We start from the raw sequence: 27,816 nt of genomic DNA, 5'->3' as shown, positions 1-27,816 counted from the left end.
TAGAGAGTGGTTTAAAGATATCACCTTGTGCAGGGAGAAAAGAAAAGAGGACATCTAATCCCAGCTAGGGTGTTCAGGGATGACTTCTCAGAGAAGATGAAACCTGAAGGAAAAATGGGAGCATGCAAGCAGAAATGAGAAGGGGCAAATTGAATTATTTTTGTTCTAATATTACCAAAGTAGGGAAGTAGATATTACATGACATAAAAACCTATAAACTACACAAGGCAAGGATAAAGAAGGAAAAAGAAGAAATAACAACTTAGCAGATGTGGAACAAAATAACAGAACAGTTGATCAACACAGAGGAAAGTTTGTCAGTAAACTTAACAATAAGGATGCGAAATACTGCCCGCAATGGTAGTTCTCAATAACATCAGAATACTGTTAGCAAAAATGAAGCCCAAGATGGTGAAAATCCATTAATCCAAAATAAGAGATAAAGAATACCCAGTTAGTAGTTCCTGTTCTTTAAGACATAGTTATAAAATCTATTGAGCTTCTATAATTACTAAACTATTTAAAACACCAATGTGATATTCTGCAATTATTTACTGTTTAATAAATTGTTTGTAAATGCTGAATTCTACGTATTACTCCGATACTAAATAAGTCACTTTAAATCCTCTAGCATCAGTGTCCTCATCTGCAAATGGAGAGTATAAAATGGTTTCTAAAGTCTATTCTAGCCTTAAGCTTAGATGGGAAGCAGTAAAGTAGAAAACCCATAGAATATGAATTGAACATCCTGGCTTCCAGATTGGCTCACTAGTTATATAAACTTGGCCAAATCACTTAAATTTTTAATATGTAAAACAGAGATAATAATTATCTCCTAGAGTTATTATGACTTACATGATATATGTAAAAATTCTAGGTACAAGATCTAGCACATAGTAGTGTTCAAATACATCAACTTTCATATTTTATAGATGAGCTTATAAAAGCTTCAGAATTTTCAAAACATTTCATGTATTTTTAAAAACCTAACAACTTATCAAATAATAAATGCCCTGCACATGAATCTCCTTGATAGTAAGGCTTGTCATATTTTTTCCTATTTTAACTGCTCAATTTATAGAGCCCTGTTGATAGTTATTTATAGGAGATGGGGGGGGGGAGCAACCAGGAGCCATTCAGCGCTGTCCACCAGGCAGGTGCTGACAGGCTCTGTTAGCTAGGAACAGACTTCCTTCCAGAGAACCAAACTACACATTGTTAGAAAGTGGTCACCCATCTTCCCTCCTTTGACCCATTGTCCAAAATGTTACAGACTTCATTTCCAGGAAGAGAAGGACATGGTTGTGTTTCTATCCTCCCTAATGACTTTATTCAACAAATATTTATTAAGTACTTACTATATGTCAAGTACTGTTCTAGGTCCTTAAGAAACATCAACATACCAAAAATGATATTTGCCTTCTTGATGTTTCTGGCTAGTTTTTTTTTCTTGAATACTGTTGGATAGTTGAAAGTATGAGCTTTAGAATCCAACAAACCTGTGGCTGTGCTCCTAAATCTATTGTGTGCTTAGTGGGTGTGATGTTAGTAAGCCACAAACTGATTCTCAGTCTCCTCATTTGAAAATCTAAATTAACTGCCCAGCATGGTGGTTGTAAGAATTAAGGATCTGTATTTCATCAAGCCTATAATGCACTTTTTCTACATTTTAACATTTCTAAACTAGAGATCTATTTTACAAGAGTGGTGTCCTGCAGTCACTATCATCCAGGTGGCAGTCAGGATGTGGCTGCTACTGCCTGCTCCTGCGTGACCTTGATCACAGCCTTTCATTAGTTCTGTCCTCGCTTCACTGAGTCATGTGTGTTGTCAGCACTAGACACCCTGAGTCTAACTGCCATTTTCAGTCTCTTCAAAAAGATTGCACTATAATTTGGCACTAAAACTGAAAGGCATAGGAACAGCAGCTGAGTATAAATTTGATTGGGGAAGCAAATATTCATCATGGGAAAAATGACCTTAATAACCAAACCTATGGGGACATGAGTATAAAAGACAATGACATGTATGAAGCTGGATTATGCACCGTTATTACCGAGATATAGGGAAAGACTGGCCTGTCTCAGGCTGAGTAAGAAAACACCAGGATCATAACTCCCAGGATCAAACTCCCAGAATGGTACCAGCTGCTTGGAGGAGAGTCCTGATGACAGCAGTGTGCCCTCTTTTAAGGAACAATGAGTAACCAATACTCTTGATGGTGCAGAGACACATCAATGCTTCTGAGTCAAAAGTGATTCTGAAGAGTCACTTTAAAAGTGACAAAACTTTCAGAATACCTTAATCGATTTATTTCATTTATATTTTCTCTTCCATGTACGTACAAGAGTGCTGTGATTTAAAAAAAAAAAACTGTCTAAATAATAAATCTAAAAGAGTTCTTTCAATAAATATGTTATAAAAATTCTAAGTGGCAAAAAGCACTTGTATCAGTTTAATTGGCAATGTTTTTTTCTTCTATAATGATACACAAACAATTGTGTATCTTACCATCAACATCAATTCAATGAAACATGGTAGGCAACATTTGGGATCACATAGCATAATGACAAACCTTCCAGAAACAGTAGCAATTTTTTCATGCTTCGTGAATACAAAGCATAAAAAGGTGAGCAAAAACTCCAATGGAACTCCCAATCTAATAGCACAGATGGACAGTGTACTTCCCGGCTCACCCCAGGGTGACACCTGCATAATGAGATTGACAGTGGAAGATTAAGCGAGAGAAAGAGGGAAAGATCAACAACTTTTCCAGCCACTAATAAGGTTCGGCCCCAAACCAGACAATGGTGTTTCCTAGTGGCCCAGCCTCCACACTGCCTGCCCTCCTCCAGTAGGAACCATTCCCACCTTGCTCACTCCAGAGCTAGACTCCCTCATCATCCACCAGCCTGGTTCCCACCAGTCCTTCTGCCCTGAATGAAGCCACTATTCTAGAACCACTCAGAACCTACAGAGTGAAGAAGCTCCCATGTCACCCATACAGAGAGGTGGAAATGAAACCCAAATCTGCCTTCAAAAGATATGTACCTAAGATCACAGGTCAAACTATAAATACAATTTCACTTTAAGGTGTTGTTATATATAGTGATTAAGTTCCATAGGATTACTGGTACATTATCAAACCTCGGAAACATGACAAATTCAATAGAGATTTCAGTACTGGTATGGTACTTTATATACCAGATACATCCGGTACCTTATATATCATATACATCATTATTTAAATAGAAAGAAGTATACCACATTCCAGACTTTTCTGGCTCATGATAAACTAACTAGTATGAATTTCTGGCTACCTCCCGGAAGCCCAACACTAGACTTGCCATAGAAAGAAGTTAAAGAGAGACTGACGGACCTGCAAAACGAACCAAAAAATTATGAGAAAGAAACTAGAGAAGGTTGAGTCACAATCTGGGGAGGGAGTTGTGATGGGGTCTGGAGGCCAAACAGAAGGGGACTAGTCACCACAGAAGTGGGGAGATGGAGGGGGAATGTTTCTATTGTTCATGCCCTGATATTTCGCTGAGTTCCCACTGCCCATGCCTGTACCTATCACTGCAATGCAGAAAGATAGTAGCCAGCCCAGTGCTGCCAGCAGAGGGGAACCCTCAGGGCAACACAAGAAGGCTGGGTAAAGAGCACATACCAAGGGCTAGGAGATTGGTGAGCTGCCTCCCCTGAGGATGAGGACAGAAGCATGTACCTACAGGAGGTTGCTCTGCTGCACATGAGGCATGGCTGGGCCCTGATGCTTTCTGGCCTGATGTACAAGCAATTGCTCATTTTGTTTGTTTGTTTAGTCTTTCACCTTTCTTTGAATGAATATGTACAGCTGTATGGTAACTTTTGCTGACCCAAGTTTAAAAAGAGCATACTTCAGGAATACTTACATAGAAATTAGTCTCCATTTACAGGAGTACTGCTTGAGCTTGCTTTAAATAACTTAGCATAAATACTACTGCCACTGGAATAGGAACTTGGATTTGCCATATTTATATTAAAGCAGGCTCTGGAGTCAGACAGCCTGGCTTAAAACCGTGGATCTGCCATTTATAGCTTTTGACAATTTGTTTTCTCTCTCTCAGCTTCAGCTTCTTCATTCATAAGGATAAAGATTCAAAGTACATCAGGTATTTAATAATAGATAACAATTGTAACTAATGTAAATAACACAAAACACCTTCATGTCCCAAAACAGAAAGGAAACCCTTCAGAAGTCATATTTAAGGTTACATTCTACTCGATAAATGAAAAAAATCATTTCATTATGTGTAGAGAAGAAACATATTCATTAAGCACTGAGTTATAAAAAGGAAAAAGAAAGATCCCGGGGAACCCAATTCTATGGCATAGAATAATGGAATTTAAGTACCAAAAGCGAAATTCCAGACCCATGGTTCTCAAGTATGTTCAGAAGACAGGACTCCTGAAGTCAGAGTGTTCTTTTCTGAAAATCATGAAACATTAATATATTTTTTAAATTAAAATTATTTGAGCAACATTGGTTAATAACATAATAAGTTTCAGGTGCAGTTTTATAATACATCATCTGTATATTCCTTTGTGTGCTCACCACCCAAAGTCTAGTTTCCTTCCATCATTATATATTTGATCCTTTTATTCATCCTCCCCCTACCCTGTTAATATATTTTTTACAGCACAAAATAGTAATTGCTAGTGTTTGTATAGCACTTACTATGTGCCAGACATGTTCTGAGTATTGATTGATTGAATCCTCACAATAACCTATGAAGTAGACACATTATTATCTCCATAGGGACTGAGAAAGAGAAAGGTTAAGTGACTTGCCCAGGGTAACAAAGCCAGGAAGAAGCAGAGCTGCAATATGAGCCTGGGCAATCTGGCTGCAGAGCCCATGCTGGTAGCTATTATTTGACACTGCTTCTCACCCCATCAATGGTGTTATGATTCCAGCATAAATGGATCCATTATATGAGCTATATAAAAATCATATCTAACCTCACTTTATAACTTTTCTTAAAACTATCAAATTAAGCAAAGCTAGATATTCTCAAGTTTTCCAGTAACATTTTTTGCTACCTGTTCATTTGGCAAAGATGACTGGCAGAAAAGGCAATGAAGAGTTAATAAAATCTCATAAGATAAAACCTTAAAATTAAGAAAATTCTTTTATTTTTATTTAAATGAAAGAACTCTTTGGTCTAGCTCTAAAACACTAGTGTTTTGGGGAGAGGACAGTTTGAGAACCACTCTTCCAGGGCAATGTCTATTTTATAGATGACAAACTTAAGAATCAGAGAGACTAAATGAATCGGTTTGAGTCACACAGCAAATGGAAAACAGCACAAAAATCAGATCCTGAGAATTCCAGAGCTCTCACCCCTATACCACATTGCTGTCATTGAATCAACTGTAGAAAGGGTTTAGATGAGTCTTTAACCAGAGATTCCTTACCTTAACTAAAGCTGTTTATCTTAGTTTGTTTTCCTTTCTTTAAGTTTTTGTCCTTGACTTCCCAGTTACAGAAACAGTCTTGAAATCTGTAGCCCAAATCAAGGAAAACAGTACTACCAGCCATCACAATTATCTAACAAAGTAAAGGCAGGCAGGTAGATGAAAAATGTTTTTTGAAAATGGGTAACCCTTACCTAAGATAAGAGCTAAGGAGACTTTATGTATAGGAAGAGCTAAATATAAAACTTGTGTAAGGTCTTTGAAGGGTGGTCACTCAGAAAGAGACAAAGATCTTTTTTTTTAATTTTAAATAAAAATGTCCTTACTGCTAAGAAAATGGTTATGTTTCTTTACTTGTTTAGGACCTTTCTTTCTTTTTGTCTAAGATGAAAGTTCCAGATATGAATTAGCTCATTACAAAATACTTACTTTAAGATTTTTAAAGCTAAATTTTATGAGATAATAAAACTTCAGAATAAAAACTATAGATCAAATAAAAGTTTGTGCAGAAAAATGAAGGAGAAAATCAGTGTTATATGAAAACTCAAATGAGGCAACCTATAGAGGTAAAAGTGACAAAGATCAAAGATGGCTGTAAGTATATGAACAATTCTATGCAAATATTCCAGATCTGTGAACCAAAAAACGATGAATTAAGTTAAGCTACTTGGTAATGAATGAAGATATGTATAACTGATGTGAAGAAACCAATGAGGTAAGAAGCGCTAAGTTAGAACCTTCCGAGTAAGGATGGGCAACTTAAGACATGATTTAAATTCCAAATGCTGATTTTTAAATTGAGTGATGACACTTGGACTCTATATGTCCTTTAAAGTGATGTTACACACTGTATTTTGATAGTCAGAATAATGCAAAAAGTTTATTTACTAATAATTGAAATAAAAGAAATTTAGCTGAAATAAAAGTTTAAGAAACTATCTGTTACAATGTCAGTGATTAATATAGCTAGAAAACAAAAATGTGTTAAGGTAAATCATTACCTTTTAAGTTAACAAAAATACTTTGCAGCTCTATAATTAAGATTAAATGATTTTTTAAATGGTGGTATTTGAGAAAAATACAGGTTTAAATAGTATAAGGTAAAAGGCAGATAAAGGCTCTTGTGAGGATATGAGACTTCTGGATATAGTATTTCTAAACATTTAAGAGCATGGTGGAACAAGCAATTTTTTATGTTTAATTGATCTTGAACTATAACACCCCTCTCCCCTTAAGCTAGACACCTACGTCCCCGCATTCGGTGCAGAGTAAAATAGCATAGGCCCCTTATGCTGGAGCCAAACTCCTGGATTCCAATCCTGGCTCCACTCATCACCAACAGTTGACTTTGTACAAATTACCTGATCTGTGACTCAATGTCATCATCTCTAATATGGAGACAAGAATAGGGTTTACTTCATAGAGTTGTAAAGAGGATAAAATGAGCTAACATTTGTAAAGTGCTTAGAACAGTCTAGATTATGGTAAGCATTTTACATGTTAAATGAAAGAAATAACGATTAGGGTTAATTCTGATCACAAATTAAAAATGGTAGAGCAAGAAGAAACTAGCAGAAAGAGAGACAGAAATATGAAAGGGAAAAGAAGAAAATAGAGGAAAGCAATGATGAAACAGAAGATGCTAGAGGTGAGTGCAGTGGAGGTCTAGGAAAGCAAGAACTAAACAAGCACAATAGGCAGAGAAGTGAGGGGGGAAAGGAAGAAAGTAAGAGAAAAATTAAAGAGAAAAAATGAACCAGATTGTATTGAGCTAACTGGGTAAGAATTAGAAGTGAAAGTGGAACAATCTAAAAGATTATTCCTATGAGAAAGATGTCCTGAGTAACATAAACTCAACAGCTACAGTCTGGTTGGGGGAAAAGACACACGTTAGATCCCCACCATTTGCTGACTAGGTAAGTACAGTGAGTGACCTTCTGAGAACCAATGGGACCCTGATGAAGTGCCCAGAACACAGCTCTTAAAAATGCCCTAAGTATCATCAACAGATATATAATAAACACAATGTGTTTATGTATATGTATATATATACCCACACACATATATACATACATATGTGTGTGTGTGTGTATAAAATGAAATATTATTAAGCCTTAACAGGAAGGTAATTCTGATACATGGTACAACATAGCTGAATTTTGAAAATATTATGCTAAGTGAAATAAGTCAGATACAAAAAGATAAATATTGTATGAAACCATTTATATCAGGTACCTAGAGTAGTCAAATTCATATAGACAGAAAATAGAGTTGAGGTTACCAGGGGCTGGGCAGAGTTACTGTTTAACGAGCACAAACTATCTGTTTAAGATGATGAAAAAGTTCCGAAATGAGCAATAATGATAGTTGTACACGCTGTGAGTGCACCTAATACCACTGAATTATACACTTAAAAATGGTTAAATGATAAATTTATGCATATTTTAAAATAAAAAATTTTTTTAATTAAAACATGCTATAGATGACACCAGTAGTAATCACCAACCCACTCTGCCATGATGGAGATGGGACCTCACTGGTCCTTTACCATCACATGAATAAACTCCATGCCACACAAGGAGCCCCTACTCCTTGCATTCACGATGAACCCTGAGCTCCACTGATCCTTGCTCTGCCCAGCCAAACTGAACCTGCATTCTTTTTGTCATCACTGCCATCACTCCCAGCTCAGAATTCCTAAGAGCCAATTAGCAGTTCTTTTCTTAGAGCAGGGTAGCTACCATATAAAGCAGGGGTCCCCAAACCCCAGGCCGTGGACTAGTACCAGTCTCTGGCCTGTTAAAAACCAGGTTGCACAGCAGGAGGTGAGCAGCCAGCAAGTTTGGGAAGCTTCATCTGTATTTGCAGCCGCTCCCCAGCGCTAGCATCACCACCTCAGCTCTACCTCATTAGGCATTAGATTCTCATGGGATCCCTGGTCCCTGGTGCCAAAAAGGTTGGAGACTGCTGATATAAAGCATCCACCAAAGTGTCTGGCACATAGGAGGTGAACAGTAAATACCAGTGACTATATAGCAGTAAATAGCTATTATTGCCAATGTCTTGTCAGACCGCAGTCTCATTCTTCCCACTGCTTAGCTGCAAATGCCTCACCCATATAACTCATCTCTAAAATTGGGGGTGGGGAGGACAGGAGAATACAAAAGAAGGTCCTTGTCCAATTTACTATCCTGTTAAAGACCCAATCAACACAGGCTGACCTGTGGACCTATTTAACTGCTCCTTTTCCTTCACCTCCCGGGCCTCACTCACAAACTCAAGGCTCTGGTCCTGGGTTTATTTCCCTATCTCTGACTCCTGACTAGATCCCTCCTGGGTTTCACTCCACACTTTTTAACACAAGGTTTGGGAAACTCCCTATCCCACTGGCTGCAGAACCTACCATCAACCACAGTCCTCTGGTTCTGGCACTGTGCCCCTTGGGGCATGGCCAGGGAAGACAATGTGTGCTGGGCCAGTCATGGGGACAGGATATGCGGGTAGCTCAGGTATGTACCATGTGTTAGACACTAGTCTAAACAATGAACACTTACCAATCCACTTAATTAATTTAATGTCCACAATGACCCAATGAAACTGTTTGAAACTCATGTCCTCATCATTCAGGAAACTTAATAGTACAGAATAACAAGCAAGTGCTTTGCTCTGAACATCTGATAAACACCACATGACTGAACTGTTATATTAAATTTGAGAGTTACAAAATTATACTGAGAATGAAAATGAAGGGCTTCTATTATGTTCACTTACTTGGAATGGCAAGCAGAGATCTTACATTTAACTGATTTCTGGAACAAATAGTTTTATAACTCAAAAAAAAAAAAGAAAAAATATTGGACTTAGTTCTAAGTGGTAAATAGGACATAGCAATGGAAGTAGCAATGGACAAGTAACAAATCTATAAATTTCAGCACAAATTTCCCATTCTTGCTGAGAAAGGGAAGCTCAAATGATCCATAACATAAATTTCTCAATTTTAAAAATTCACAACAAATTATTAACATTGAGTAAAAGTGGAAATGAGTGGTTAAAAGTAACCCAGCAATGTTTTCCAAGTGCTCTCACAGACATTGTTTATTTGCTCTTCACCTCAACCCTGTAAGAGGGCTGATGCAATATCTATCATTCTACGTTTTATGAAAGAGGAAATGATTTTGGAGAGAGGTGATGTCACTTGCCTACAGTCATGGATCCAGTCAGCCTGAGGTTTCCCTATTTCATCTTGCTGTACCATGACCCCAGCTGAAGAGCTACTGGAAACTCACAAGTGAGGGTTGTGTAATAGAACTAAAATATATTTTTAACTCCACTAGGAAATAAAATAAACACAATTTTAGTTAGGGAAAATATGCTAAAGGACCTAAAGATTTCTGGGAAAGTAAATAAACAAGGAAACAAGCTTTCAAAAACACTTTCAAAAAAATTTTTAAATAATAACAATAAGCCTTTCACTAGCTTCCAAATAAAAAAAGTGTTTTTAATTAGGCCATTATCGATTTGGAATATTTCCACATAAATAGAAAGGTCTAATGGTAAAGATTAAGGATGACAAAATGTCAATAATCGGGTTCTCCAAGTATTTCCTGATGCCATTCACATTCAAAATTTGTTATAAGTATTAAAAGGGAAATGTCCCAAGATCACAGAAAAATTCCAGGTAAAAGTTCATGACAGTGGAAAAAGAACTCCAGAAACACCCCCCAGAAAATGGATAAGTGAACAGATGGTGGCAGATAAATTTCAGAATAAGCAGCACTTTTAATATCATCAGACTGAGCTATCTGTTACAATCTAAGAACTATTGTAGGATGTATCCTAAAGAAATTTTCCTAATTTGTTCCTGGTCACCATTGGGAATGATACTGTGGAACCAGAAGAGAACTGAATTAAGGTTTAAAAAAAAAAAAAAAAAAAAGACAGATTAGAAAACATAGGATGACATAAGCATGCAAGGAATAAAGAGTATCAAGCAAGTGTGAAATGGTAACCTTGGCCTTTCTTTCCTCTGCATTTGTGTGTGTTCCTTTGCACTCCGGACTTCCATGCTGAAATCTTAACACCATGCTGAAATCTTAACACCTCCTACTTTTCTTATGCACAAAAAGGGTTTCAGAGATTATGAACTAAAGATTTTCTTCTGTGAAAGAAGGTTCTTTTTTCTAGTAAGGCTTATGGCACTCCTTTCTTGTGCCTCAAAAGAGGGCATGCAAGCAAATCTTTCTTCATGTCGACCCAAGAAATGTGGACTTTTCCCCCCTCGTTCAGATAAGAACTTTTCATGTACCAAAAAAACCCCACAGATTGATCCTCCCATCCCATTTTATAGTTTGTTAGCAATGCATTAGAACCCCATCAAGTCACTGAAAAGAACTCTCCCTATTCACACAAAGAAAAGAAAAACCTAGGCTAAGAGACTTGGGGGTCTTAGCCTGACAATGCTACATTAAAATCCTTGAGAGTTCAAAAGGAACAAGCACTCAGTGTGCGTTCTAAAGAATGATAAACCTTGATGTCTGCCTTTTCCTTTTAACAAAGAGCTGGTTGGCTGGTAAAATATAAAGGCAATTTCCAAGAGAAATCTATTAAAAGTCCTCTATTCTACTCTCACAAGATTTTAGGTGCAAACCTCAAAGCCACAGAGTGTATCACAGGCCTGCAAAAAAGTGTACATATCATCAATATCCAACTTGAGGAATGTTCACAAAGTAAATGCATGTGGATCAAGGAACAGATCACTACCAGCACCTGAAAGCCTCACAGTGCCCTCTCCCAAAAGGTACCCACCATCTTCCCCCACAACCAGCCTTTCCTCTGGCAGACTGCAGAAGGGCAGGCACTCAACCCACCCAGCTGACTCCAGACTGGTTCGCAATCTCTCTAAGAATAGAAGACTAGGTCTGCTTTTGGGTTTGATCTCTCAGGGGTTACAACAGAGATTCGGAGGTATTTCCTAAGGAACCTCTTCCTTGGTGGACCCTTAATTCCAGTTTCGGTCTTCCTAACAAAAATACTATGTCGTGATTGAAATGTATTCCTCCTAACTTCGAAATTAAATGTATTATATTAAGTATTCCTTCTATATGTTATAGTAGAGGAAAGGTCCAAGTCCTACCAAAGACCAGCCTTAGCACTCAGCTGCTCTGGAGCTGGTCCTTCTGGTATCCTCAAGCGCTTCACCCCTGGGTCTGGCAGCATCACTTTCTCCCTCCCTATTGGAACATTTGCATCAGCAAATCTGCATAGTATCGTCTATCTCTGTTTTAATTTTACTTATTAAAATAAAAAGCACTTTTCTAAACATGTTATATTTCAATAAAATGTTTACATTAAACAAAACTTTCCCTTGAACTCACTTTCAACACTGTCTGCTATTTCTCACACACAATAAAACTATGAAGAGTCAGTTGTCTACAGTCCACTTCTACTTCCTCATCTCACACTGCTTCCTTGGCTCACCCAGATATGGGCTTTGATCCCCAGCACTCCCCTTGAAACTGCACTTTTTAAAATGTCTACTGCCAAACTCCAGGCTCACTCCCAGGTTCTCACCTTATTTGATCTCTCCACAACATCTAGACCCTCCTTCAAACTCTTCTCTTCATCTCCTAACACCTGGAAGGAAACTTCCCTGGTTTCCTCCCACCTCTGGCAGCTCCTTCACACTTCCTTTGGTGGCCTGTCCTCTAAAGCAGAGGTCCCCAGCTTTTTGGCCCCAGCTCTTTGGTCTGGGGGTTAAGGATTCCTGCTCTAAAGGCTGCATTTCTAGGCCCTCTCCTTGCTCTCCTTCTCTTCCCTAGCTTCCAGGTCTCTGGAGCACATTCCAACCTTTAGAGCTTTTGCAGTAGCTGCCTGAATGCTTTTTGTATTCTTCTCCTTGTTCAGATCTCAGAATCACTGTACCTCCTTAGTAGGCCTTTCCTGTTTATCCTTCCTTCCTCATTACTCTCCTTTAATACTGTGCAAAGATTTATCATCAGTTAAGTGATATATATATTTGTGCATTGTCTTTCCACCCCTGGAATGACTGTATGAGAGTGCCCTCACCCTCAGCACCAAGAACCATGCCTGACACCCAGGGTTGTCAACACTGTTTCTTAAATGAATGTATGGTACAGTCCTCTCCTGCCTTAGGAGGGAACTTGATACTTTACAAAAACCTTAGGATGAATTCTCAAAAATAAAAAAATGTGTTACCATTAAGAATGATGGATGGTACACAACTGTCTCCACAGTTACATTAGGTATACACACACACACACACACACACACACACACACACACACACACATATATATATGTATATATATATATGACGTCAATATTTTTAACTGAACTTTAATGAGATAGAAAGAAAAAAACAGAAAAGGGGAAAAAAACACGATATTATCTAGTATTATAAACTAGCAAATAAGAATATTCTGAGGGAACTTGAATTCATGCCAACTATACAACTGCAAAGAGACATAGAATTCAGCTGCTCCCAAGTTACACAAAATCAAAATCAGTACTTAACAATGCAAAGACTAAACTGTAAGCCAAGTATGGTATTAGAAAAAATTCTCTGATGTATGGCTATATCGTTTCTAAAGTTTTCATATCCATGATGTTGTGCCATGCCATGACAACACTGCATCTGTATATATCCATATCTATATAGATGATGTTTATTGCCAGATTTTGTTTCCTAGACGGTTTGCATTGATTAAAATGTCTACCTTTTTTTAAAAACAGCTTTATGGAGATATAATTCACACACCATACAATTCACTCATTTATAAACTGTAAAATTCAAGGGCTTTAGCATATTCACTGAGTTAGGAAATTGTCACCACAATCAATTTTAGAATATTTTTATAACCCCAAAAGAAACTCCACATCTCTTTAACTATCACTCCTTAATACCTCATCTCATCCCAGTCTCTCAGCAACCACTTATCAACTTTCTATCTCTTGATTTGCCTTTTCTGAAAATTTTATATAACTGAATCATTCAGCATGTGGTTGTTTGTGACTAGCTTCTTTCATTAGTGAACAAGTTTTCAAGGTTCATTCTTATAGCATGTATCAATATTTTATTTCTCTCTCTCTCTCTTTTTGCTCAATAATATTCCATTATATGGATATACCACAGCTGATGGACTTTTGGGTTCTTACTACTTTATAGCTGTTATGAATAATGCTTTTATGAACATTCACACACAGGTTTTTATGTAGACATATGTTTTCATTTCTCTTGGGTTTATTATACCTTTGTGACAAATTACTGCATCATTTGATAACTATGTTTGGCCTTCAGAGGAATTGCCAGACTGTTTTCCATCATATCTGCACCATTTTACATTCTCACCAGCACTGTATGGGTGTTTCAGTTTTTCTGCATCCTTATCACCAATACTTGCTATTATCTGTTGCTATATCAGAATTGTGTACAAAACTGAGATTGAAATATAGTAGCAAATATTCTCTGTCTCTCACTCTGTCTCTCTCTCTCTCTGTCTCTCTCTGTCTCTCTCTCTCTGTCTCTCTCTCTGTCTCTCTGTCTCTGTCTCTCTCTGTCTCTCTCTGTCTCTCTCTGTCTCTCTCTCTCTCTCTCTCTATATATATATATATCTTACTCTCGCTCTCTATATATAGATAGATATATGGATATATACAGTAAATATAAAGGCATTTCTGATGAAAACAGCTTAAGGAAGTTCCAAAAGCAAGAGAACTTTAGGACGAGCTCAGGGACTAGTAACCACAAGAGAGAATAGCCTCAAACAATAGGTAGGATGGGCCTATAAAAGACTTGAAGTTGAAGAATTAAAATTCCCAAAATTCATGAACTGGTTGTATCAGAATCACCTAGGGACCTAGGAGAAAAGACAAATTGCAATCTCATCTCTGAAAATTTTGTTCCATCAACTGCAGAGGTAGACAAAACAGCAGGAATCTTGGTTCATAAACCTCCCCAGGCAATTCTGATATCAGCCAGATCCAGGTGACTCTCACAACAAGGAAAGAAAAATATTTTATCATGGCAATAACAGTTTCTGGAAAAATCATTCTAGAAGTAATATGAAAGATTATAACAAGGCCAAGAAATACCTTTAGTATGCACTGGGCAAAGATTAAAGCTCTGAATTCTTACTCTAACTTAGCAATATTAATATTCACATACAAACATTCTGTGCTCAAAGTCTTCGCTTTTATTATTAAACAAAAATTTTGCATGAATCCTTATACCTTTCTTCAAAAAAAAAAAAAACTTAACAGCTTCTCTAATATGTTTGTGGTATTTATATCTTAGAATTCTGGAAAGACTGGGGTAATTGTTCACAGAGGTGGTCTTCCTTGCCAACCAGATTATTCTCGTGGGCATTTGATTTTCCAGCTTCCCTTTGCCACATGATAACAAGCAAATCTATTCCATACACTTATCAGGAATATTTGAAATAAGCTCTGTATGTAAATATGGATTTGTGAGGAACATTTGAAGACTGACAGATTGATACAAACACTCATCAAATAATATTGAGCATCCATGTTTTTCATCTATGGATAATGGATTAACATAGCTAGAAGCACAATCCCTCCGGCTACCTTTTCAATAGCATTTATTCACAAAACAAATGGCAGCGGTACAAGTATAATCTGTGGCCCTGGCACAACTGTACACAGAAAGCTATCTGACCCACATTTCAAGCTCTTTGGTTGAATCTGCAATTGCAGTAACTAAATAGGAGACTTACAGGTGGGTCTGCTGGGGCCCCAAAAGCCTTTCTTACAGATGGTTCTGGGCGGTAACTGGGACTCAATGATCACAAACTCAACTTGTTAGCATAAAATACTGGATAACATAGAGGCATAATCTTAAGTATAAGCTGCTTCCTCAAATTGAAGGGCTTTAACTGTTTTAACTGGGAAAAAAGTATATTAAAATTGCTTATTCTAGAGAACAATGTTCATAATTTAACTCTATGTACACAGTGTAACTACATATTCACTCTACCTCAAACTCCTGAAACATACAGCCTTTTGTTCAAATAGACTGAACCATGGCATTAACCCAGGACTAAAAAGCCAGTCGATACTGATTTGAAGTAATTCCCTTTATATACAATTCACTCCCCCTGCAAACAAGTTAATGTGGGCCTCACCTTCTGTTCATTTTCAAATGCTCATTCCTCAACCTCAGGCCCTTGTTTGCAAGGTTAATTGAAACACAGAATGGTCAAAAACAAACATTTGATGAACAACATGGTGAGCCCAGAGAGGCAGTTATTTCTGCTTTCATTAAAAACTCTATCTTACTGGCATATAATTAAGATTTATGATATAAATTGATATAAATTCGACCTCCTCCATCTTAATAAAACTACTATAGCCGGCCTGCATCCACTGGTCTAGTATTCAGAGTTGTCTTCTACTGGCCAGAATGTTTCTTAAAGTGTTTTCTCAGTACAGAGTATGGGAAAACACTGGATGTGAAGGGAAATAAGTTCTTTATCTTGACAACTGGAATTCCCAGGCTCACTGTTAAGACAGAGTGAGATGTTTGTTACAGTATATAGTACAATGGTATAGAGTGTATTACAAATGTTAACTATTTAAATTATGATCACCACGGCCTAAGTATTAGATCATGAAGGAATCTTATTCAGAAAGTCTACTTTTCAATTAAAAGACACTTTTAATACATTTTCCTTTATAAAAAAATTGATTTGAGAATAAATATCTCTTAATTATAAGAAAGTGTTCTCCCCTTTGAAAATATGATTAACATTTTCTTCCATAAAGAGACATAACAGTGGCATCAAGTTCCTATTTAGAAATCTCAGCTATATTTACCCTTTGCAAACACTTGCTGGACCATTTCACTCAGATGTAGACTACATGTTGGATTCATTTGCAAATCCAGTGAAGGAGTACAATGAGCCCACAAAATCAGAATCCCCTAATAGATGCAGCTTTGTTTTAAAAACTAGAATAATCGATAGTTCATTTGATTGAAAATGTATACGATGGAAATTCAATGTTATTTAAGAAACAACTAGGGGGAGGTAGAAGTAGGGGGGGGAGAAAGAAAAAGAAAAAAATTGTCATTTCTTCAATTAAAAACATAAATGGAAGGAAGGAAGGAAGGAAGGAAGGAAGGAAGGAAGGAAGGAAGGAAGGAAGGAAGGAAGGAAGAAGAGAAAGAAAGAAAGAAAGAAAGAAAGAAAGAAAGAAAGAAAGAAAGAAAGAAAGAAAGAAAAGAAAAAAGAAAAGAAAAAAGAAAAGAAAAGAAAAGAAAAGAAAAGAAAAGAAAAGAAAAGAAAAGAAAAGAAAAGAAAAGAAAAGAAAAGAAAAGAAACAACTAATGGAATGGTGATAATTACAGCTGTTGCCATTTACTGAGCACCTATCACATGCCAGGCATTGTGAGATTTCCTGAGTATTTAAACACTCAGTATGTCTTTAAATATTTAAATACTAAGATGTCGTGAGTATTTAAATACACAATCTCACTTAATCTTCACAATAACCAAAAATTGTTACTTGTCCAAGGTCATAGTGCAAAGTGGGATTTGAACCCAAATCCCTTTTATTACAGAGCTTACACATCTTTTCCCTTCTCTGCTGCACAGCTTTCCTCCTAGGCAGAGCTGCCAGGACCCAAGCGGGGCTTGGACCTGCTGTTATCCCCTAGGTCTCTCAACAGATTATGTAATCACTAAGCTAGGCTTGATCTCAAAGGAACCAAGGGTGGTTATAATTTACCAAACCATAAACAGATTTAATTGAGCAAATTAGTCAATACCCAGAGAGCTGAGGCAACTACAAAGCTAAAATGAAGGGTACCTATTATAAAAATTAAAATAATTTTTAAAAACACAAGATATTAAATGCCCAGCATTATTTAAGGAACTGAAGAACAGACTGATTTTATTAAAATCTTCAAGAGAGAAAATATAAATAACATTTATCCATTGTATGCCAAAAAAAAAAAAAGCTGCCTGTATATACAGAACAGAACACAGCAGGCCTCAAATATTAACTGAATCGATTCATAGCAGGAAAATTGATTACTCCGAATATTTTTTCTGGTTCTCTCATGTGTATGCATTTCTCTAATAGTTAAATTGCTGGGCTTTAGAGCCTGCATATCTTTGACTTTCTAGGTAATGCCAAATTATTTTCCAAAGTAGTCAGAATAATTTATATACCTCCCAGCCAGGTATGAATGTTCCTATTGCTCAACAGCTTCTGAATTTGGTATTGCCAACCTTCCTTTAGGTATATAGTAACATGGCACTGTGGATGTAATGTGCATTTCCATGATTATTAACAAGATTGAACACCTTTTTCATGTGTTTATTAGACATTTGGATTTCTCCTTTTCTGAAGTGCCTGTTCAAGACTTGCTCACTATTCTAGTGCAGGTAACATCTTAAGAAACCCTTCTTATAAATATATTCTCCCATATTAACTTTTAAAAGCTTTACATTTTGCCTTTCATCTGCCATGCCTCCCAGGTCATAAATCAAGTGTTTGAATATGTGTGAAGCTGTTTCTGGACTCTTTAAGGTGTTATTGATCTATTAGTCTATCCCAGTGCTAATAGTACAGTGTTAATTATTATAGCTCTTCTTGATATATATTCAAGAAGTTTCTCAAATTTTTTTTTCAATAGTGTCTTGCCTTTTATTGGGCCTTGACAAAAATTTTAGTATCGGCTTGTCTAGTTTCTTAAAATTTGCTGGAATTACATTAAATCTATATCAGTTTCAAAGAACTGACACCTTACAGTGCTGAATCTTCCAACCCTTCAACACTGTATCTCTCCATTTATTTAGGTTTTATTTAAAGTCAGTCAATAAAGCCTTAGAATTTTTTCTGTAAAGGTCTTATATATATTTTGTTAGACTAAAATACATCTCCTATTGCTTACAACTGTTGAAAAACCATGAATCTGAAAAAAGATACAATTTTTTAAATAATGTTTAAAAAGATAATATTTTTTATGAGATACCTAGCTTGGGGCAAGTATGTATAAATATGAATATAAACTTTCTTAAAAATGTAAAATGAAACAAAGTTCATAAAAGCACAATTGCTACATAATTTAGTTTTTATTCTAGAGTTACTATTTTGTAGTTATGTCATATGTCATTTTAATAGATTTAACATACTTACAAAAACCTGCAGTCACATAAACAAGTGTCCTAAACATCTACTGGTTGTAGGTCCTTACAGTTATCAAATTATGAAGTACATATAATCCAGGGTTAACTGTAGGGTTAACTCAGAACACAGCCCTTCCATATACTCAGAAGACTGACAGCTGCCCAGCCAGCAGCCGAGGAAGACAGTACACAAGAGCTTTCAGCAATGTCTACTCCCAAGGAAATTTCCTGCTGCTTCCATGGATGTTATCTGCTCCTGTAAACAAGCAGCATATCTTGCAACCATCGTCTAAGAAGGTAGCTACTCCCCTAAAGAGATAACTCCTACCTCTGCTTATGGGAATAAAGAACTGTGCTTGCTCTTAGTCAGCAGCTTTATTCCTGCAGCTTCGACAAGCCACTGCTAAAGCTTCCCTGCCTTGTGAGTAATAAACAGTATTTCTCACTCCTCCTGTCCTCCTTGTGGTTCTTCTGGAATATCCAAACCCAAGTGCAAGTTTCAGGACTGGGGCGCCTGCATTACAACTGGCATAGTCGGCATGGTATTCCATGCTGGTTGAGTCAACCTAGAATGAAGGGGAAAACATGCCTGGTGGAGATCTGCCGGGGGGAATCCCGGGGTGGGCCTCTGGGTCCATGTTGTTTGAGGTAGCAAGCCTTTTAGATTCTTGGGACTCCCCATGGGAATGGAGGGACACCCCCAACACACCTATGGGCCTCTTATAGGTTTTACTGAAAGCAGGGGAACTGTGTTCTTTAAACAAGCAGAAGGATCTTCAGGCTGCAGCAGCCTCAGTGGGCTGACCCCTACTACATTTGCAGGCTGAGGAAAGGGTGAAGAAAGCAGAAGAGGAAGTAAGATTAGAAAGAGACCTGAGAATCACATAGGCCAATAGCAAGGCCAATAGTGAACAACTGCAGGACCTAGCCTGCCACTTTGCCACGGTTCAGGAGCAAAAGCTAACAAGAGCTTGCAAACGAGCAGTAATTGTGCAATCAGAATGGAACCCCAGTAAGTGGGATTCCACAGCAGAAAGTGAATCTGAGTCAAATGAGGAAGTAGAGGTATCCCCCTTTAAGGAAGCCACATGTGTATATCAGGCCTGCCCTGTAACAGTTCAGAAACTAAAGACTCAACAAGAATACCCTGAGGGGCAAGAGCCAAGGAACCTGCCTCCTCCCCTTAAACATGTATGCACCTCTGCCTGGCCATATACACTGGTGGAGTTGGTAGAACTAGCTGCCAAGTTCCACCAGAAAGGATCAGAGTCTACCACAGGGTGGCTACTTCACTTCTGGGACACCGATGTGGACCACATAATACTGTCTGGGGATGATCCGACCCAGATGGCCTCTGTCATCACCCTCTCTTCTTTGTGCCAATGCATACATTAGGAAATCCTTAAGCAGAAAATGTGTTGTTGCTGAATTGGCTCATGGCAGGTAGCTGCGCAGTTGGCCAAATGAATGCAATTTGCCAATGGCCTAGTCGTGCTGGATGTCCACTTCGGAACTGCAGGTGTTCCTTAACGAGATGGGAATGCAGCAAGTTATTCACATCAAACCATTTGAGGGCCCTGATGTGGTGCCATTTACTGCAGGTATGCGCGACCACATCATCGAGCTGGCCCTGCCAAATGAATGGGTACCTGGTCCACCCTAGTGGGGAGGGCAGTTCAGGTCACAGCACAGGCTGTTGCCCATTCGGGGGAAGTTGAACTGGCCAGGCAGAAAGAGGGGGCCTGACGGGTCCAGAGGAAAGAGAGAGGAGTCAACTGTGGGTGTGTAGGCAAAAAGTAAGGTAAAGGTGACCAAAGGCAACTATGGACAGATTTGATAACGGACAGGGTCAACCCAAAAAAGATTGATAAGCAACCCAATACAATACTGGGAGCCCTGCAGCAGCAGCTTAAACCAGAACAGAAATTCCAACCCCTGCTCAATAGGTGGGCAGCTGTCTGCACCTTGGAATGGACCTCAAGTGGAATGGATTCTCAACCCGTGGCTCCTTGCCTGGATGACTTTTTGCAGGACCAGGACATGTCCAAAATATTCACCCAGATAGCCAAGATCAATTTGCCTTTACCTGGGAAGGACAACAATGGACTTTCACTGTCCTATCAATGTGGTATCTCCATAGCGCCACTATTTGCCACAGTTTTGTGGCTAACGATTTGACTGGCTAGGCTAAATACTCCATCATACAATTGTACCATTATATTGATGATGTCATGCTAACCTCTAACTCTCTTTCAGACTTACAACAAGCTGTATGCTGCCCCCGCCTTTTCCCAGCCTTTGTTTTAACATTGTCAAGGGCAGATGAAATACTCCTAGAGGTTACAAAATATATTCAGGAATTTGCTAATCTAAAATATGTTAACTAATTACTTTCTAACTGCCATTAGATACAGAGGTTTCTGAGTGTTAAGAATTCATATTACGATTGAAAGAGAAATGTGTTTAGTAACAGAAGGTATAAGATATAGAGATTTATTTTAAAGGAGATTAAAGGAAAGAGTTTCTCCTAAAGTTGGTTATTTCTGAACAAGTAAGAAGAGCCAAACTGACAGGACGAAGAAAGGTGCAGAAGGTCTGTGAAGATAAATCTTGAAAAAGGAAATTTTATTTATGGTTAAGCTAAACAAGATTGGAAATAAACTTAAATGTTAAAAGCAAGCTAATACAATATCAAAGTTGTGTTTTCTCTCTCTGCTAAGACAGAATTTCTGGGACTACTGGTCTGTTACTGATATTATGGAAAAGGTTTCTGCCTGAAGAAAACAAAAATTCTGTGTTTTATCAGAATAATTTTCCATGTTTCATATTGTTTTAATTAGGCCCTTGGCTACTTAGGGAAATTGAATCTCCACAATAGTAGGAACTAAGTTTTGCTAATAATTATGCAGAACTGGAATGTTTCTTTCCCCACCTACTTACACCTCCGGAATCCAAAACTTTGAATGAGTAAGCATTCTTACTTTCATGGCAACGTGATTATTCACATAAGTTCAGTAAGAATCTGTTCTCTTTGTAACAGGACATGATGGAAACTAGTTTTTATCACCAACCTCTTGACCAGAATATCACATTTGAGAGGAATGCAGAGATCAGATATGACCAAACAACTTTAAGGAATTAAGATTGACTTACAGAAGCCAATAAAGCCTTTGGAAATATTGGCTGGTACCCTGTTCTCATGGTTCCCAACAGCCTTCCCATGAGTAAAGAATGTCACTTCTTGGCAGGTACAGGAACCTCAAGATATTTTGGAGATCTCAAGAAGAGAGAAACTCACCTGAAATGTACAGGTACGGCAGGTATCTTCTGAGGGTAAGCTTTTGCCTTGGCTTTTCTGGCCTTGCAAGGCCGTTTAAATTCAATCTGAAGATTCCTTGTAAAATTACAGCAAAGCAGAATTAAAAGTGACTATTTGGTTAATTCATATTCTTGCTGGGCTTATGCAACTGATCAGGCCAATTTTACTGAAATGACTTATTTCACAAATGAGTAAGTTTAATTTGTGTATCTTTGGTAAAAGTAGAAGTAGAGAGAAAAAAAACATTTCAATAAAAATTGAAATATATCTATGTAAACATTAGATTCTTATGCTATTCATTGCCTTTTAGGTTTTATTTTCTACTTGTAAATTGGACTGGGTCCTGAATTCTTCTGATTTCCTCCAATATCTGTCTGTGACTCTTTGAACATGATTTCGATTTGTAATTTTTCTCCCTTTAATAGGAATTCATGAAAACTATAACTGTTTTTTCCAAGCCATGCGAGCTAAAGATGGACAACTTGATATAAAATTTGAGAGATTGCCACAGTGGCTCATGTTTGAACAATCTTGGTAACTGGTACTGTGTGGGCCAAAGAGTTTGCCTTGGTGTCTGAGGATATCATCAGGGACGTTTCAAGTTGCAGGATATGCTTCCAGCCTTATATCCTGAAATCTTTACTGATAGCCTTACAAACTCAGAAGCTGGTTTATAATTTGCTCTGATTATTAACCTTTGTTTTTCTTTTGTTTTCATAGACATAGGAGGTATCTACACAATGGCTAATACAACCTGCTAAACCTACATTAATACCTCTGGGGAAGATGAGACTCAAATAAATAGAATTATGCAGAAGGCTATTTTGTATTCCTAGTAAACCAAAAACTAACATATATTCAATTAAATGTAGGAGTTTCATTCCTCTAACCCCCAAACTCCACCCCTCTTTAGGTTGTAGTCTCTCTTCCCTCAAGATTGAGGAATGATCAAGAGACTGGGGGGAAGAGGGGGTTGTAACAGGAATTGTAGCCTCACATGATGCAGCACTAGGAACAAACCCCTTAACCATTTGGTGGCCCTCCTTGGGCTCTTGGGGCTGTTAACTGGTAACAGGACTGCTTGGCTTACATGTACTGTTAGTGTTAGGATGTAGTCGTTATTGTATTTGTGATACATGGATGCAATACGCAAATGATCTAACCACCCAGGAACTCCCACTAGAAAAAACTGACACGAAGAATGTGAGGTGGAGGAGCTATGTCAAGGTGTAGTATAGGGTTAACTCAGAACATAGCCCCTCCACATACTCAGAAGACTGATAGCTGCCCAGCCAGCAGCCAAAGGCAGCAGTCCACAAAGAGCTTACAGCAATGCCTACTCCCATGGATGTTATCTGTTCCTGTAGCCAAGTAGCACATCTTGCTCCCATCCATCCAAGAAGGTGGCTGCTCCCCCAATGAAATAAACTCTCCCTCTGCTTGTGGGCATAAAAAACTGATTGCTTTTGGTCAACAGCTTTATTCCTGCAGCTTCCACCAGCTGCTTCTGAAGCTTCCCTGCCTTGTGAGTAATAAACACCATTTCTGCATTACACAGAGTAATCTGAATACATCAACTTCAAGAGAAAAAGAATAAAAGGGAAGATAAATAAATAATGAGAGACTGAAATCTTATTTACAGACAATTGCCTGGGGTTGAGAAATCAGACACCTTGCTCTTAGCCTTAGCTCCCATCTCTCACATAATTCACTAAATTTCTATCTCCTATTTCTCTTTTGTAGTTACAACATTGTTCTGTCAACATCACACATTAAGAATTAAACAAACAGGTGCCTTAAAAAGGACACTTAAAAAGTTAGTCAAAAACAAAGTAATAATTAAAGGAGTTATAGCTATGCCACTATCAGAAAGGCATTATGAGGTTGCCTGTAATCACGGTTTGTGGCAAGACTGAAAATAACCCCCAATAGGTTGGCCTCTGACTCTTCAAGCAATGTTAAGAAAATGGTAGGATGTGCCTACAAAACTAAAATTTTTGAAAAGGGAGAAAAACTTCAGAAATCACTTTGACCATCTTAATTATATTCACTCCTTTATTCTTCCAAATACTTTGGAATCTAGTAAGTAAAAGGCATTCTTACACTGCATTCTATATGAAGGGGCTAAACACAACACAAATTAAGCGCTCAATAAATGTTACTATTATTATAAAGCAGTACAAAAATCCTGCAGGTCATTCACAGACAAAAGGGATCACTTTCAAGTAAGATGGTCAACAGGGCCTCCCAACAGGCATGTGTCCTTTCAACTTGTTCTGGGGTTGGCATATACAGTCCACAGGCTGCCCAACACCTGCTTTAGTACGGCTGTGAACTAAGAATGGCTTTAACATTTTTAAATGGTTGAAAGGCTCAAAAAAGGATATTCTTGACATATGAAAGTTGTATTACCCAAGTCTCAAGGTCCATAAATGAAGTTTAATCAGAACATAATCATGCTTTCACACCACAAAGGAAGAGGAGAGTAGTTGTGATGTGGGCCATGTGGTCAGCAAAGCCACAAATGTTTACTCCCTGGTTCATTGCCAAAAAAGTTTACCAACCACTGCTCTAGAAGGATGGATGGGATTTTGGTGGGCAGAACTGGGGAAGAGGAAGAGCAGGGCTGAGAGAAACAAACATTCTAGTCGAGAAATGAAGAACATGACTGAACAACCCAGAATATTGTAGGGACACTAGGAAGACCAGTTTGGCTGAAGCAGAATGTCCAAAATCAGTAAACAGTTATTTAGCCACTGATTGCTTTGTGCTTTGTTATTGAGCCATTTATACTATTGCGGTAAGTGATAACAAGCATTCTCATATCGAGTCTATGAGATTGGTACTATTATTATCCCCATTCATAATTAAGAAACTAAACAATTTGATTTAAAGAAACTTTGATTTAAGTCAACGGAACTGAGCTGTAATCTAGGTTCCTTTGCCCCCGGAACTCATGTAGTTAAATGCTGCATCAAACCTCCAAACAGGGCAGTAAAAGGAAAGACATCTACAAAGGCCAGTTAGGGCAAAACTGTCAATGTTTTCAAATATAGGTGTAAAGAATATGATTGTTATCTGTAAAGTATAATTCTTTTACTATTTAAAGAATAGTTGTCTTACAAGCTGGTCCAAAATGTTCTACACTTAAAATCAAACTATTGTGGCCTTTTCTGAAATTACGGGAAAAAAGAAATGTGAGCTCTATTTTCTCAAATTCAAGTTTCTCCCAGAAATCTTTCTTAAATATTTGAAAAATGGTACACTATAAAAATCAATGAATAAGTAGTTGACCAAGTTTGGACAAATTCAGCTGCTTATGCTTAGCTCAACCTTTTAAAAACGGATTATGTGCTCAATAGATGTCATTTTATTAAGTTCAAATGATCAATTCAATATATTAATTCAATAACAGTTAACTTAATCACCTGGAAGTGGTTTGAAGTTTTAAGATTAAGGTGCTCTTCAAAAGAATAATAATGCTTCTGTGAGAGCTAACATAAACTCTAAAAAAATCAGATACATCTACATATTAGCTGTATCTTATCTATTAGTTGAAACCAAAGGAACAAAAAGATAAACACATTGTATAATGACTTAGTGCTACTTGGGAATACCTACTCCACAAACTAAGGTGCACTTCAATGGAAACGTCATGCAAACCACACATGCAAGCCACAGAATTTTAAATATTCTAGTAGCTGCACTTTTTATAAATAAAAACAGATGAAATTAATTGTAATATTTTATTTAACCTAGTATATGCAAGATATTTCAACATGTAATCGACATTTTAGAAAGTGAAATACTCTGCATTTTTCATACTAAATCTCAAAATCTGGTATGTATTTTACATTTACAGCACTAGCCATATTTTAAGTGCTCCATAGACCACATTGGATAGCACAAATCTAAGAGACAGCTCTTCTAAAGATCACAACAGCAAAGAGGCTGTGGATTGCAACCAGAGTTGGACTTTGAAAGGGAAGGACTTGGCTAAGGAAAGGGAGTATTTAGCTCCAATATTCTGTTGAAATAGTTCAACTAAGAAATGAATAACAAACAAAAACAGATTATCTTAGACAGTAACCTTTCAGCAACCTGTATGTACAGGATTCTTAAAGTATTGCATGGTATTGACTTCCATGTATTGCATGATATTGGTTTCACCACATTTTAACTAGTCTTGCTATAATTGAGACTTGGGATTATCCATAAACTCTCTCCTCCCTCTGCATTACCTCACTCCCCTAATTCTCTAAACTATTTCAAAACCTACTTCCAAGTAATTTCCAAAACCTGAACAAACTTAAAATCTACACAGGTATGGGCAATGAGAAGCCACTGAAGGATTTTGAAAACAGAATGGAAATAATGTTTCAATTTCAATGTCAATATCAATGCATCAAACCTCCAAACAGGGCAGTATCAAATAATGTTTCAATATCAATGTCACAGAAGGAGCTGTAAGAAATAAACGGAAAAGGCACAAGTTCAAGAATATTCCACATAAATCTTGAATTAGGGTTATAATATTGATGGAAAAGGGCGGGGCAGAGGCCAGTTACCCTTTATCAGTGATTCAACTAAATCATGTAAACAGTAATGCCAGAAGAGAAAGCTTCAATAAAGAATGACCAAAATAATAAAGTCAGAAAAAGCTTCCCCCTCACCTTCCTGCCCCTACCCAATATCCCAGGAAAATTCAAGCAGAACCATTTTGCAAAGATTTGGTTGTAGTAAACACTTGCTTTTTCATAACACGCTGGCTCCTTCTAGACACCAAATTCTCATTTGCTATTATATTAAAGCACCTATGATAAATTTAAACAGTAGTCAATAAATTCTGCATGTGTAAAAACAAATTGCTAGACAGGGTGTGTCTATATTCTTTGAAAAGGAGTTGGAGTGGCGGAAGACTATTTTAGTGGTAAGAAGGTCAAAGTACACCAGCCTTTAATTTTAAAACAAACTGTGACTAAACAATTCAAACACTGCAGTGACAGGATGTTTAATAGTTTACTATTTTTACCAAATGAAATTATGTAGTTACCATGTGCACGAGTGTTTAAAATATAAAATTATTAAGAAAATCAAAATTACAGCTCAACATTTCTCAATTCTTTAATTCTTCTTGTTACTCAGAAACCTATTATGCTTTTAAACAGTAAAATAAGTCAAATATTTTAATTCTTTTAATTCAAAGGATCTCATGATGCTCCCCCCTTCAAGTAATGGGGAAAAGTACTGAAAGTGGCAAATGATCGGTGAAATCATTAAGTACCTATCTACATTAAAAAAAAAATACAAAAACATGTATCATGATGCCAAGTTTGTAAAAATGTTTTACACACACACACATAAAAGATGTGAATCACACCAAATATTGGCAGATTCTCTCTAGAAATTGTACTTTAGGTAAGTTCTTTTATATATATATGGTTTCTATATTTTGTTTTCTATAATGATGATGTATTATTTTTTAAAAATGGAAGAAAAATGTTTAGACAGCTGTAAATTGAAAAGTGCCAATCAATTTAGGAATATCTTGGATTGACAAACTATTCCTTATACCAGCATAATCTCTAAGTAAAAAGCATTCAGGACCCTTGAAGACATGGACTTTGCCTTACCTATAATACATACTCAATTACGGTCACATGTACAATACGTATACAATGCACACATTAATAATATGTGGCGGAGGATGCTACACGACATTAAACTAAAAAATGGCTTACTTAGAAAAACGAAGAGCAGTTAAGTACCCTTGTAAAACTAACAGCAGAGCCAAGAGTAGATGCTCAAAGAGTAAGAGTAACAGTGGAAAAACGTCTTGGTCCAAAATTTTAAAATGTAAATCTA

At 37.2% G+C, this 27,816-nt stretch overlaps 1 protein-coding gene across 5 annotated transcripts in view; it reads right to left on the bottom strand.

Moving 5' to 3' along the window:
- PRDM10 (PR/SET domain 10) overlaps nt 1–27,816 on the bottom strand; it is an 83,100-nt gene that overhangs the window by 53,423 nt on the left and 1,861 nt on the right. Inside the window, exon 2 of one of the 5 annotated variants that reach the window (XM_036220607.1) lies at nt 21,931–22,026. The exons of 3 other annotated variants lie outside the window; for them this stretch is intronic. The gene's annotated coding sequence lies outside the window, so the exon portion shown is untranslated. Of the gene's footprint in view, nt 1–4,396; nt 6,343–21,930; nt 22,027–27,816 lie in introns of those variants that run through there. One more of the 5 variants, XM_036220606.1, reaches the window with a different exon arrangement.

This window comes from Rousettus aegyptiacus, unplaced genomic scaffold, assembly GCF_014176215.1.
Source record: "Rousettus aegyptiacus isolate mRouAeg1 unplaced genomic scaffold, mRouAeg1.p scaffold_m13_p_5, whole genome shotgun sequence".
NCBI lineage: Eukaryota > Metazoa > Chordata > Mammalia > Chiroptera > Pteropodidae > Rousettus > Rousettus aegyptiacus.
This window is presented reverse-complemented; position numbering and strand designations above follow the sequence as displayed.